The sequence below is a fragment of the Schistocerca piceifrons genome, chromosome 4 (assembly GCF_021461385.2).
Source record: "Schistocerca piceifrons isolate TAMUIC-IGC-003096 chromosome 4, iqSchPice1.1, whole genome shotgun sequence".
NCBI lineage: Eukaryota > Metazoa > Arthropoda > Insecta > Orthoptera > Acrididae > Schistocerca > Schistocerca piceifrons.
In genome coordinates this window covers 144,302,644-144,312,904 of record NC_060141.1, presented here as the reverse complement: position 1 = coordinate 144,312,904, position 10,261 = coordinate 144,302,644, and positions in this window count along the sequence as shown.

Sequence of the window (10,261 nt, the reverse complement as noted above, 5' to 3'; positions counted from 1 at the left end):
GTCCAGCATTTCTTTGCATATATCAGTGTTGATGCAAGGTACGTTATTTACGCGCTGAGTCCTGGAGCTTATAGAGATCTTTTGTAGCAATGGAGAGCTTTTCTTAACAGATCTCTTAGCACATGGTATTTTCCAAAACAACAACATGATCTATTGACTAGAAGCTTTCCATGATGTCTCTCTTTTTCTCCAGTTATGAGATAGAGTGCTGGAGATTTTCTACTGAGCACTAAAGCTGCTGTCTTGATTTAGTTGACTGAGTTTGGTTGTTATGAACTGTTCATGCCTTGCCTGAGATATAGTTTATCTTTCACTTCCAGTTGTACCTCACCCATCATTGGCAACAACTAAAGCATGATGTATTTTAGTGCTTTTTTAAACTACTTTTAAAATTTCATCAATTTTAAAAGTATATGATGTGAGGAATTGATGAGTGATGATGATACAATGATATGATACAATGAGAAAGAGGGATTCCTTCTTAGAGCCCAATGTTCATTTATAATCAATCTGATCTTCTGTTCTGGACTTGAACGCAGCTCTTTCAGTCATTAAATAATCGTTCTCTCAGTACAATGCTTTCAGACACTTGTTTTGCTCCTCTAACATTCTCAGATGCAATTACATGCAAGCTAGTTTAAGGCCCAAGCAGCCTCTTGGGTCTCTAAACTGAGATGCACACAAGAGGTGCTGAGGTGAAAAAACTGTAAACAAGTGTATCATTATTAGTAACAAAAACTGACACAGGTAAAAGTATAAGATAACAAAAGCAAAAATGGTCAGTTACAACCTGATGCAGACATCAGTATCAAATATTCCCCTTGTTAGTCTAAATTTATTTGAAATACACACTATTTGGTAATGTTCCCATTGGGAATGCAGGAGGATGGCATAGGTTATCCTTCAATCAGAAAGATTCCCAACTACTAGTAATAAAATGCTATTTATTAAATATGAGGAAATACCCAATTTAAATGATGTTTCATCTTGTGAAAAGTCCAGCACAATTAGACATTTTAAATTATTACAAATCCTCCAATATATTAAAGTCCTGTCACTGTGCCTCTGAGTGATACCTATGGAGAGCACAGAGTGGGCCTACAATGCCTACAGAGCCTAAGTCTGAGAGGCAGTGTATGAACAATGCAGCTTGTAGACTTGGCAATAACTGGAGACTGTACACAACTTGGTGCACTCAAGAGAACAATACACTTGGGTCAGTGCTATGGTACTTACTGACACACTGAAGAATTACTATTCACAAATGTGATGCCCACGGGTTGACAGCTGCAGCCCCTGGTGGACCTTGGTATAGTTCATACTGCCAACCCATTTAGATGTGCTACGAGTGTTTCGAGAGCGGCTTATTGATTGTGGTGCGGTACTCTCTTGAGTTGTGAGCACCGTCACCACATCCCTCCCTCTCTGGATCAGTGCATCGTTGTTGGAGAACTATGTGGAGAATGCCGCTTAAAACCGGTGGTAGGCATCCACTACAATTAGCCATCTCATATTCCAGAATGGTCCACAAAAGTCAATATGAATATGTTCTCACAGAACAGTAGGGTGAGGCCAACTGACATACTGTTGCTGAGGTGCTGCAAAGTTCTCAGAACACACACGACAGTGTGCAATGATGCATTCACTCTGCTTATTGAGTCCAAACCAAGTACAATGTCGATGAGGGAGCTGTTTGGTCTTGAACAGACCCCAGTGTCCTATGTAGAGCCGATGTAAAATAGAAGCTTGACACTCATGAGAAACTAGGACTTGAGTATGTCCATTTGGTGAGTGAACTGGAATAACACCTTACTGTATTGACAATTCATGACTTTGCAGAAAGTAATGGCAAGATCTTCAGTCTGTTAGTCAGCTATCCATGTTGAATGTGTGGCGCCGATCAGATCGACACCGGTATCGATCTGAGTATCGTCTTTGAACTGAGCTAAACATTATATTTGTGCAGTTCCGCCAACCAGTTCTCTGTAATCCTTACTTCTGTAAAGAGGTGAATAAATGAACTCCCGATTATAAGGTTTGTTTGGTGTAACTGACCCGAGCATCCACCTCTATGGTGACGCCGAGTTGTAACGTCTTCTGTTTTCGCTGTTTAACTGTGTCCGCAGCCTCCGCGTCAGTTATTTTTGTGTGTATTACATCAAAATAACATTCAAACAATGGCTTCGGCCCAACGCCTAACGCCGGATTTTGTTATAAACATGCATCGTGTTGCAGGCAATGTACACCCCCAGGACTGCAACACAATGCCTCTCACTCGATGATTACGCCGATTTCGCCAGACGTTTTTGAGCCTGCAACAATAAGTGAGGTTAGGAGTGTGCATGACTCTGGCTATCAGATGCCTTTGTTCCTACCACATGTGCCCTCCCTCATTAATGATGCAGTTACCTCTTACGGATCTCCGTGCAGTGCGGGACCAATGCCGATTTCTGCAAATGATTTTTTGGATAACCTACCACCACCAGGACAACGATTTTCCACGCCGCAATCCGTGCAGTACCACGCAGATTCCTGCCACGTGGCCGGAACTGCTTTGTTCACAGGTCAACCTCCTCAGCATCCGACCAAACCCGTGCCTGCCTCGGTTCAGGATCAGCACATGCCTTCCTGCTTCAATACCTCGGCCTGCAACAGGAACAATAGCTTGTTATCTGTGCCTGACCTCCATCTCCGTCCTACTGCTATGCCTCAGTGTTTTGTGCCACGACATTCACCTTATCCGCACACCGTTTTGAGTGGAGTGACTATGAACAGTGAACATTCACACATTCCGTCCGACATTCGACATCATTTTCCTCACTGTGCTTCTGGACAGACCGCACCTCCGCAGCCTCCCTGCAACACAGGTGGGTCCGGTTCTGGTCGTACGTCAAGTTTTCCACGGACTGGCACACGTTTTCAAACTTAGAACTTTTTCTCACCTGTCGCCCCCGTGCATCTACAGTCGAGCTTCTGCTAGCATTCTCAGCACATCTCGGTGCTTCATCCGCATCGGTCTTCCGCGACACGTCAATCCAAACACACCCCTAACATGCCAAACTTCCGCAACTGCAATCGACACGTCATGATGTCTCACCCACGTCGCGACGGATCACGCTCAACCACAACGCGTCACCTTCACACTGCCACCCGACCAGCCATCGTCGCCACATACCCTGGAGATACACTCCCCTGGAATACTGCAGCAACAGCAGCTCGTTTCAGGCAGTGCCCCGACGAATTCAACTCAACCTGTTCTTCCGAACATTCTACAACGCTTACCAATGCTGCCGCCGTTCAATCCCGACAGGGCAACAACCTGGTTCAAAATTGTGGACGAAGTGTTCAACCATTTCAAACTCAACGAATGAACCAGATTTGCCTTATCACCCACCTGCACCACCAGGAGGACTTGATTACTGACCTGGTCGACGCCCCAGACTCAGCTACCTGGTACACTCTAGCCAAAAAGACAGTTCTATGTCAGCTTGCGCGCTCAACTGAGACAGCAATACGACAAGTTCTCCACGTCGAGCAACTAGGCAATGACAAACCTTCCCAACTCCGGAGACGGCTATGGGCCCTGGTCAGTGACGAACTACTCTCTGATACAGCTCTCCTCGCCATCTCGTCAGATAAACTACCTTCTCACATCCACTTTGCTCTGGCTCAGAGGTCTCCCAAACCTGTCGAGCAACGAATGACAATTGCTGACAAACTACATGATGCATCACTGCTCTGTTTCGAAAGCCACTGCCTACCTGGCAAGTCTCAGGTTCAGGCTCTTCGTCCTGCAGCCGGACGCGGCCGGGGCCGCACTGTACCGACTGTTCCGCTTGCTCCGGGACGCAGTAAACAAGCAGCTGGAACATCACTGGCTCCGCCCACGGTCACGCTCCCTCCTGCAACCGAACCTGCTGCGGCCACCGAACCTCAGCCACCACCTCTGGCAACGAACTTTCTGCAGGAAATGCTACCGCACTACCCACACTGTTACTTCCACACACAGTTTGGTGAGGCGGCACGGAACTGCAGACCACCCTGCTGCTTCCCAAACGCCAATCGCATGTAGTTCCGAGTGCTGCCTCCTGCACACAACATGACAAGCACCTCCCAGTGTCCAGGAACAATCGGATAATTACAGACGACTTTATATTAAAGACATTTCGTCGGGATACTTTTTCCTAGTGGACACAGGCGACAATGTTTCGCTGCTGCCTACGGCCTTAGTGTCGTCGAACATCTGCTCTCATCTTACTTCACTGCAAGCCGTGAATTCAACTAAACTACAGTGCTCGAGTTCAACCTCCCATGTTGTTTCACTCTCCGCCAACTACAAACTCGAGTGGACTTTTTTAGTGTGCAATATTGAGGAACCTATACTAGGCATCGACTTCTTGCAACACCACAAACTTTCACCAGACCTAGTGCAAAACACCGTGTTTCAGCACCCATCCAAAACTCACTTCCCCTGTGCTCCGTCGAGCAAACCCCTCCGTGACACGTCGGTCTGGGCTTATCTCATCTGTACGTGCTCATCTCTGTCGACGACGTTACAAGAAACAACGCACAAGTGCCTTGTCGAGCTTGGAAACTTCGCTCGCCTACACAAGGAAAACTTCGAGATCTCCCTCTGGCTCCACGAAACTCAGCTCCAGCTCTCCGACGCAGCAAAGGAATTACAAACACTGCAGCAAGGACAAAGCAAGGTCAGTAAGTGCGCCGAATCTGCTTGTTGTGCCAGCAATCGAGCCTGCGTGTGCTTGCCTCCCGCTACCCCTCACAACTGTGCTACCAAGTCTACCATAACGTGCACTGACAGTTCCACAGGACCACACCCCCCTAACATTGCTGCATTTGACACTCGGCCAGGCACGAGTGCTCGTGCGCGACGAGCGTCACGTGTTCCCCAACTGACAGCTGCTACTCGTCCCCTCGCCGAGTGGCCAGAAGGTGGCGGACACTCGTCGGCCTCCCCTCCCGAAACAAACGAATGAACTCGCCCAATGCTTTGGACCAAAACTGGTCACTGGCCACTGTATTCTCCTCGCACTCTGTTATGTGTTTCAAATGTAAATATTTTTAGCACTGTAATTGTGTAAATGTGGACACTACTCACGAGATATGGATGTATGGTAAATGTATAAAAGTGAACACCAGTGATTACAGAGAAGCAATAATTTCAGTGTTGTTAAAATCTAAATATGACAACTTTTTACACAAAAAATAATGAAGTAAATGTGAAATCCAAGATGGGATGCATATTTGTCAGCACCTTAAAAAGGTGAGAAAAATTCTCGTTTCTCTGCAAGTAAATCATGTGAATGGACAAGCTGGTGCCGATAGAAAAGTGTATAACACGTTGCTTTCTTCAAAAAGGCAAAAAATAAATAGTTATTTGCGTAGAGGATGTGAAAAACGAGTGATGAAAGGTATTTTGTATGTCAAGTACAACAACAGTCTAACATAACAGTTGTGAGACTCATTGCTGTAAAAGTTGTTACCGTTTGATATCTGGAGCGTCGCTAGCGCGAGAAAGGAGAACTTCAGTTGCGTTGTAAGCATAATGTTTGTTTTGTATCCCTTTCCTATGCGATTTACTACATATTTGATTGATTGATTTTTTTTATTGCCTCCTAGAATTTGTGTGGTATCAGAAGACACAGAAGTTTCAAAAAATTATTCTACAATAAGTGCAAGTCGGGATAAAAATCATGAATCCACTGGCAAGTTACAAAACATTTGTGAAGAAACACTTGTGATGTTGAATAGCACTGTAGCTTACCACTTTTATATAAACGGAATATAAATACATAGGTTCACACATAAAAAGCACAGACATGTACCTCCACATGCAAAAGGGACTGACATCCCATTTGTCGTTCCTGTGTTTTAGTCACTGTCGCCTATTGCCACAAGTACAACCTTCATCTTTATATTACTCTAATTGGGACAAGCAACTGCCAGATAGTGGGAGAAATATACATGAATGTAAACCCCAAGTCCTCAAAGCCAATAACACTGTCGTATGTTAAATTTGCCATTAGAGACTTTTCATCCAATGGCATAAGCACTAGTTTACTGGTATCGGAGAAATGCTGTACCTTCTGCTTTAAAAGGTGGAACATATTGTCACTTAGCCCACATTTTATTTCTGTGCCTTCCACATACCTCTGTGATGTGAAGGTCACGGTTAAAGCAGGCTCAGACATGGTAATTGGATGTCTCTATAGGCCCCTGGCTCAGCAGCTGTTGTGGCTGAGCACCTGAAGGATAATTTGGAAAATATTTCGAGTATATTTCCCCACCATGTTATAGTTCTGGGTGGAGATTTTAATTTGCCGGATATAGACTGGGAGACTCAAACGTTAATAACGGGTGGCAGGGACAAAGAATCCAGTGAAATTTTTTTAAGTGCATTATCTGAAAACTACCTTGAGCAGTTAAACAGAGAACCGACTGGTGGCGATAACATGTTAGACCTTCTGGTGCCAAACAGACCCGAACTATTCGAAATTGTTAACGCAGAACAGGGAATCAGCGATCATAAAGCGCTTACTGCATCGATGATTTCAGCCGTAAATAGAAATATTAAAAAAGGTAGGAAGATTTTTCTGTTTAGCAAAAGTGACAAAAAGCAGATTACAGAGTACCTGACGGCGCAACACAAAAGTTTTGTCTCAAGTACAGATAGTGTTGAGGATCAGTGGACAAAGTTCAAAACCATCGTACAATATGCGTTAGATGAGTATGTGCCACTGTGGTACAACAACCAAGTAAGAAAACTGCTGCGGAAGCAAAGGGAACTTCACAGCAAACACAAACATAGCCAAAGCCTTGCAGATAAACAAAAATTACGCGAAGCGAAATGTTGTGTGAGGAGGGCTATGCGAGAGGCGTTCAATGAATTCGAAAGTAAAGTTCTATGTACTGACTTGGCAGAAAATCCTAAGAAATTTTGGTCTTGTGTCAAAGCGGTAGGTGGATCAAAACAAAATGTCCAGACACTCTGTGACCAAAATGGTACTGAAACAGAGGATGACAGACGAAAGGCCGAAATACTAAATGTTTTCTTCCAAAGCTGTTTCACAGAGGAAGACTGCACTGTAGTTCCTTCTCTAGATTGTCGCACAGATGACAAAATGGTAGATATCGAAATAGACAACAGAGGGATAGAGAAACAATTAAAATCGCTCAAAAGAGGAAAGGCCGCTGGACCCGATGGGATACCAGTTCGACTTTACACAGAGTACGCGAAGGACCTTGCCCCCCTTCTTGCAGCGGTGTACCATAGGTCTCTAGAAGAGTGTAGCGTTCCAAAGGATTGGAAAAGGGCACAGGTCATCCCCGTTTTCAAGAAGGGACGTCGAAAAGATGTGCAGAACTATAGACCTATATCTCTAACATCGATTAGTTGCAGAGTTTTGGAGCACATATTGTGTTCGAGTATAATGACTTTTCTGGAGACTATAGAAATCTACTCTGTAGGAATCAGCATGGGTTTCGAAAAAGACGGTCGTGTGAAACCCAGCTCGCGCTATTCGTCCACGAGACTCAGAGGACCATAGACACGGGTTCACAGGTAGATGCCGTGTTTCTTGACTTCCGCAAGGCGTTCGATACAGTTCTCCACAGTCATTTAATGAACAAAGTAAGAGCATATGGACTATCCGACCAATTGTGTGATTAGATTGAAGAGTTCCTAGATAACAGAACGCAGCATGTCATTCTCAATGGAGAGAAGTCTTCCGAAGTAAGAGTGATTTCAGGTGTGCCGCAGGGGAGTGTCATAGGACCGTTGCTATTCACAATATACTTAAATGACCTTGTGGATGACATCGGAACTTCACTGAGGCTTTTTGCAGATGATGCTGTGGTGTATCGAGAGGTTGTAACAATGGAAAATTGAACTGAAATGCAGGAGGATCTGCAGCGAATTGATGCATGGTGCAGGGAATGGCAATTGAATCTCAATATAGACAAGTGTAATGTGCTGCGAATATATAGAAAGATAGTTCCCTTATCATTTAGCTACAAAATAGCAGGTCAGCAACTGGTAGCAGTTAATTCCATAAATTATCTGGGAGTACGCATTAGGAGTGATTTAAAATGGAATGATCATATAAAGTTGATCTTCGGTAAAGCAGATGCCAGACTGAGATTCATTGGAAGAATCCTAAGGAAATGCAATTCGAAAACAAAGGAAGTAGGTTACAGTACGCTTGTTCGCCCACTGCTTGAATACTGCTCAGCAGTGTGGGATCCATACCAGATAGGGTTGATAGAAGAGATAGAGAAGTTCCAACGGAGAGCAACATGCTTCGTTACAGGATCATTTAGTAATCACGAAAGCATTACGGAGATGATAGATGAACTCCAGTGGAAGACACTGCAAGAGAGACGCTCAGTAGCTCGGTACGGGCTTTTGTTAAAGTTTCGAGAACATACTTCCACCGAAGAGTCAAGCAGTATATTGCTACCTCCTACATATATCTCGCGAAGAGACAATGAGGATAAAATCAGAGAGATTAGAGCCCACACGGAAGCATACCGACAATCCGACTGGAATAGAAGGGAGAACCGATAGAGGTACTCAGGGTACCCTCCGCCACACACCGTCAGGTGGCTTGCGGAGTATGGATGTAGATGTAGATGTACGCACTGGTGGAAACATAAAACATTCTGACAAAATCTGTATGCCTGAGTGCTGTAATATAATAAATTTAGAGCAAACAGCTTAACAGCGAGACAAGGGCATCTTTTTTTTAAATATTGGGATCCTATAGTCTTCCAAATTAATTTTTCCTTCTTCACTTGATCCTTCTCATACAGTTTCTGTTGCTGTCTGCACTTAAAATGAGAGGCACTTTCCTTGTCCCATAACAGTGTTGCACGAAGTCTAGCGATCTGCACATTCTGATACTTCACATAGTTTTTCTAGATATGAATAACTGCACTCAATTTTACCACTTCGTCGTCAAAGTAGGTCTGTGTTGACGATTCAGATAATCTGGCACTGATATACGAAGAGTTGAACTGGCTGCTTCTGTGCCATAGGAGTGTTTTACAGCTTTAGATGGATTGTCGAACCTCTGTGGCAGTCTTCTCTTCATCGTCAGTTGAGGTGGCTTATTTGGAATGACAGCCATGTAGTTAACTGCATTCCACACGACTTTATTATCGTCTGCATTCATGAAATGGTCTGTTTGATGTATAGTGGACAAAGCTTAACATTATTATAAAGTGAAACATGGTCTTTTTCCACAAGACGTTCTCGTCTGCTATTCATTATCATTTTTATACTCCTAAAACGAAACCTTAGTCACCAGTACACATGTAGTTTGCAAGCGAATCCTGACGATACAGTTAAGTAACATGATGGTATATACCTCTCAGGATCCTTAGGAAACCTAAAAGAAGACAGATGTGGTATCATCTTGTTGCTCGTGCAATTTACTGCACTACGCTATGTTCCCATTTGTAAAAACTATCGTACAAACCAAAACAAACAACTACAAGTCGATTTCGCTTTCGTGATCGCGCCTAACTCAACAGTTTAACCGGTTTAACTTATTGGCCACTTGGCGCGCTGCTGGCGCAGTAGGCAACAAAATCGAGGCGAAGTGTTATAGTACTACTGTTTACACGAAAAGTGCAGCAAGAAAGTAAACCTAAAGTTCATCACTTATGGTATTCCTTGGACACGCCACGTTTTTTTACTAGTCGAAACGACCGATCCTATAAGTACAGTGGACTCAAAAATGAAACTGTAAAGTTACTACAAAAGGATATTGAGGCATTACAAACCGTAATATTGACTATAAAGAAAGAAAATGATAAATTAATACGAAGGAAACAGTCCTGTGTGTTAGAAATCCACCAAATAGAATTAAGTGAAACAGATTCCCGGGTCTGTGAAAAACCTCGTCCAAATACGAAATGAAACTTTAAAAATACAGATGTGCAAATTGTGACAGAAAACATATAGAACCTATCCACTGGAATATTGGTAAACAAATATAAATAGAAAACAGTGACCAACAAATACGACAAACATGAAAGTATCACAGTGTGGTGACATCGTGCAATTAAGTAGTGTTGTATCACGCAAGCCGTCTGCATGTGTTTGGAAACCGCACCAGCAAACATTCTGCACGCCTACCACCAGAGGCACTGTGTTTCATGTATGTGTGTTTTGTTTTTGTATCTTCCAAGCTAGCAGTTTAGTTCATGCATAGCTACAAGATAATGCTGATGTGTT